Raw genomic sequence first — 5750 nt, forward strand, 5'->3', positions numbered from 1 at the left:
CCCCAGTTGATGCTGATGTCAGTGCTAAACTGTCTATTTGGTAAGGTAAGACTGTACTTTATTTAGTTGTCGTACAGGTTGGACTGTGCTGTAAGCCACAGAATGAGACATTTGTAACACTGTTTGTTTCCATAGAGGTCCTAATGTGTGTTTAAGTGCTCTTTGTGTCCTGCAGGAAAAATGTAGGGCGGTGGGCCTTGCTGGAGAACATGGAGGGCCTGTTCCTGGCAGTGGGTGAGATTGTGGATGGGGGTAGGCAGTGAACTCCCCTCATCCCAAAGCAGGGGTCTCTGTATTCTCATCTCTACAGTGCCCTCTGACTCTCTGACCAAATCAACTTTTCCATCTAGAATATAGGACAATGGTAGAAGACATGGCTGGACACTCATACCTGGATATGTCCACGACAGACATCACACCATGGGGTAGCCAAGATATAGGAAGACAGGAAACAATTTGTTGGCTACCTACCACAGAGTTTACCAGTTAAATACTCTGTTACATCATTTTAGGTTTCTGAGACTGGATTGGTTCTTAGCCCAATATAAATCAACCAGCCTACTAGTCCCCATCCCTAGACGATACAATAGCTCCTCAAAGTAAGGTTGTTTAGGGTAAGGGAGGAAGCCCATTTTTCTAAGCATTTAGATGTCAGCCATTGAGAGTGATATGTCCTCCTCTGTCTTCCAGAGTCATCCTCGGCGTAAGACCACTGATGCTCTTCCTCAGTCAAACACCCTGGTTCTGTTTTCACTGAGTCCTGTGCTTCCCGGATGTCGACAACATTAAAATGATCTGCACTGTTGCCCTCCCCCTTTAATTTCACGTTTACAGGGGGGATGATGTTCCTCTAACAAAACACACTGTGTCTCAGGTAATTGCACTTATTTACGACAATCTAATATTTACTCAAACTTGTTAAAATTGTATTACATTTCTTATACTTCTGCAATACTGGTATTTAAACACGTGTATTTGATAGTAATGTGATTTGGATATTAGTGAACAACATGGTTAAGTGCTGACTGGGTGGTTTGTCAGGCGGACAATCTTAAGCACATACATTTCTAATGCTTCCCGCTCTTTTTATCCCTGAAAAGCCCTAATTGTTCTGTTGGCTATTTCAAAAATGATTTCATTTCTCTCCAGCGTTATATTAAGTTATTACATTTAGTTTTATTGTATAGAAAAGAGAAGAGAACAAAGGGGAGCATTCCCAGTGTAGCTGTTAATGAGGCTCCACTGTTAGCTAGGTGGCGTCGCTCTACACTTGGCAGACTCTCTGAGTGCCACGCTGATGGAGGCTCCCATCTGAGAGGCCTTTTACAGGCTGCAGATGTCTGCCTCTTCCACTCTGTGCATTAATCTTCATCGCCAACCCTCGGCCCGCACGCCTCATAATGGTTACTGATAGACTTTAGTCTGCAGAATTAAAATGATTCATTCATTTATGTATTGTTCCTGTAAAATAGTATTACTTGTTGTAACCACACCACCACTTTTCCCTTAAATATCACAGTTAGAAAGTCCTGGAAACTTACGTTATTGTTTCATACTGTATGTTAAAGAAAATTCTAGCTGTAGTTGATGTTGAGGTGATGGACATTACCTAACTATAAGTTTTCCCTTGTTATGTGTGTTGCTAATGAATTTCATCTGCTATAAACAGGATGAGGGACACTTAACCAAACTGAGTGCTTCAATCTGCAAAAGAACAGATCAAATGGTCCCTACTGCGATAAGAGTTGTCTGCCGTCACATTTGCACCAACACTTCCTCATCTGATGATGACATTCCTCTTCCTATCCCTGTGTGTCCCAGAGATCATTGTACTAAAGTCTGATTGAGCCACCAATCAGAACCACCCAGGGACCCCACTGTGGCCTTTCTATCCTCCATTTCCTGTGTCTCATCGCCCAGGCAACAGTAAAGTTTCCATAAATGGACACATCCTTACTGTCTCTGGCTTGAGGTGATCCCAACCTTTTCTATTACATGGTGTAGTAGCTGTTAGCCATGTTAATTAATTGTATTGTGTATACATAGCATTCAACGGATGTGACAGATTTGATTTGAGGATGCATATGTTGCAGTTGAGAGGAATTATAACGCCACCTTTTGGGAAACAAAGGAACTACAGTGCACATGTCAGAATAGTGATGTATATAAACCCTTGCCTGGCTACCCAGACTACTTGCTCTGGCTAAACGCTATACCACGCCCACAGATGTTAGTTTTTTTTCCACAGTGAGTGTGGATCTGAGTACCTCCCCAACCCTTCATCGAATGCCAACACATTTAAGACCGTCTGATGGTCCAGAAACCGATGGGTTGGGCCAAAACACACATGTTTAAAGTGGCGGTTTGAAAATTCATCATTGGCTTTGATACTCTGATTGGTTAGAGACCATCCAATCACTGATTACTTTGACTTGTACAAGGCCCCTCATCACCACAAACAACTTCAATGAGTGTGATTACATGCACACAATAATGCGATTATTGTGGATAGTCAGATTAATATAATATCTCGCTAAAACATTTACATACTTTGCAAATTGGAACTATTTCCCTAATAATCCTGTTTACATGGACACATCTGAAATCAGGCTAACTGATGGCACTCTGATAAATGCAGAACATCGCCAATCAAAATAATTGTTTTACCACAGCGAATATGTTATTTTTGGGAAGCATATTTGATTCTGAGTTCGGACATATAACGTTTGTATGTGAAAACTATTTCTAAGAAGAATACATGGTTGTTCCCAACACTTCCCACTCGCGCTAAAGATGGAGGCTCGCTCGGCTGGTGCTAGCACATGCGCTCATTAAATACACCGCTGGAATGCCGATTTAAGGTGTTAATTAACATGTCTTAATAATTTGAAAGATTGCTCAGAAAACCAGGTGTTTTAATTGGCGTATGCTTACTTCGATTTTGGCCTTACGCCGATTAAGCAGAGTAAGGCGTTTATATGACTATTGCATAATATACCTACTGCCATAATCAGTTTAATATCTAATTATTAGTGTGCATGTAAACATACTCAATGATGGCAGTCTCAGACATAGCAGCGGAAGAATTTAGTGAGTCGACGGGCTATATTAACCCTAACCCTGGAATGCTGGTGCTATGTACTGGCAATTGATAGGCTTTGAAGCTACCGTTCAGCAATTTTGGCACTCCTCATCAGGAGCAGTCCTCTATACCAGTGGTTCCTAAACTTTTATAGTCCCGTACCCCTTCAAACATTCAACCTCCAGCTGTGTACCCCCTCTAGCACCTGGGCCAGCGCACTCTCAAATTTAGTTTTTTGCCATCATTGTAAGCCTGCCACACACACACACACACACACACACACACACACACACACACACACACACACACACACACACACACACACACACACACACACACACACACACACACACACACACACACACACACACACACACACACACACACACACACACACACACACACACACACACACACACACACACACACACACACACACACACACATTTATTAAACATAAGAATGAGTGTGAGTTTTTGTCACAACCTGGCTTGTGGGAAGTGACAAAGAGCTCTTATAGGACCAGGGCACAAATAATAATAATCAATAATTTTGCTCTTTATTTAACCATCTTACATATAAAACCTTATTTGTTCATAAAAAAATATGAATAACACCACAGGTTAATGAGAAGGATGTGCTTGAAAGGATGCACATAACTCTGCAATGTTAGGTTGTATTGGAGAGAGTCTCAGTCTTAAATAATTTCCCACACACAGTCTGTACCTGTATTTAGTTTTCATGCTAGTGAGGGCCGAGAATCCACTCTCACATAGGTACGTGTTTGCAAAGGGCATCAGTGTCTTAACAGCGCGATTTGCCAAGGCAAGAAACTCTGAGCGCAGCCCAATCCAGAAATCTGGCAGTGGCTTCTGATTAAATTCAATTTTCACAGAACCGCTTGTTGCAATTTCGATGAAGTTCTCTTTTTCAGATATCGGTAAGTGGGCTGGAGGCAGGGCATGAAAGGAATAACGAATCCAGTTGTTTGTGCCATCCGTTTCAGGAAAGTACCTGCGTAATTGCGCACCCAGCTCACTCAAGTCCTTCGCTATTTGACATTGTCCGTAAGCTTGAGTTCATTTGCACACAAAAAATCATAATGATGGAAAGACCTGTGTGTTGTCCTTGTTAATGCAGACAGAGAAGAGCTCCAACTTCTTAATCATAGCCTCAAATGTGTTCCGCACATTGAATATAGTTACGGAGGGTCCCTGTAATCCTAGATTCAGATCATTCAGGCAAGAAAAAACATCACCCAGATAGGCCAGTCGTGTGAGAAACTCGTCATCATGCAAGCTGTCAGACAAGTGAAAATTATGGTCAGTAAAGAAAAACTTGTCTCTCAATTTAAAAACAAAACATGTCAATACTTTGCCCCTTGATAACCAGTGCACTTCTGTATGTTGTAAAAGCGTTACATGGTCACTGCCCATAGCATTGCATAATGCAGAAAATACACAAGAGTTCAGTGGCCTTGCTTTAACAAAGTTAACCATTTTCACTGTAGGGTCCAAAAAGTATTTCAAGCTGTCAGGCATTCCCTTGGCAGCAAGAGCCTCTCGGTGGATGCTGCAGTGTACCCAAGTGGCGTCGGGAGCAACTGCTTGCATGCGCGTTACCACTCCACTATGTCTCTCTGTCATGGCTTTTGCACCATCAGTACAGATAACAACACATCTTGACTACCAAAGTTAATTTGATGTCACAAAGCTGTCCAGTAGTTTAAAAATATCCTCTCATGTTGTCCTGGTTTCCAGTGGTTTGCAGTCTTCCTTAATTGACCCCCCATAAACGTAACGGACATATACCTGGAGCTGTGCCAGGCCCGCCACGTCTGTTGACTCATCCAGTTGTAACGCATATAATTCACTGGCTTGTATGCGAAGCAGTAATTGTTTCAAAACATATCCTGCCATGTCACTGATGCATTGTGAAACAGTGTTGTTTGATGAAGGCATACCGTCATATATAGTTTTTTGGCCTTTTCCCCCAGCATTGTCCCAGCCATATCCGCGGCAGCAGGAAGAATTAAGTCCTCCACAATAGTATGGGGCTTGCCTGTCCTAGCCACTCGGTAGCTCACCATATAAGACACTTCTAGCCCTTTCTTATTAAATGGTATCTATTGTTTTTATACATGTTATCCAACTTGAAAGTCATCTTTATTATCGCTCAAATAACTCGAGTGGCTTATTTTTCAAATTGTCATGTTGAGTTTCTAAATGTCTGCACAAGAGTGAGGGTTTCCCGCGAGAGAGTAACGGTTAATGTGATTGGATGTTAGTTATTTGGCAAGGCTACCTGTATTTGACATTGTGTTGTTATTTCACTGAACACTAAATGGTTTAATTTTATTTTTGGCAGTGAACGAGGCTACTCAGGCGAGAATAAAACCTTACCCAAATGTATAGCCCCGTTGGAAAATATAAATGTACTGTTTGAAAATGTGTTTTTGTTTGTTTTATTAAATGTGAATCACATTTTTATTTGGCCCAGTTTGGGAATACCTGCTGTATAGGAATGATTAGAATTCTACATTATTTCAATTAAATGTTTCAAAGAAAAATTTCAGTATTTTTTGTTGTTGTAACATTTAATATATATATTTTTTTATGTTTTGTTCACATAAAGTAATGTTAAAGTATGCATTAAGTTAAGATGTCTG

Source organism: Salvelinus alpinus, chromosome 12 (genome assembly GCF_045679555.1).
Source record: "Salvelinus alpinus chromosome 12, SLU_Salpinus.1, whole genome shotgun sequence".
NCBI lineage: Eukaryota > Metazoa > Chordata > Actinopteri > Salmoniformes > Salmonidae > Salvelinus > Salvelinus alpinus.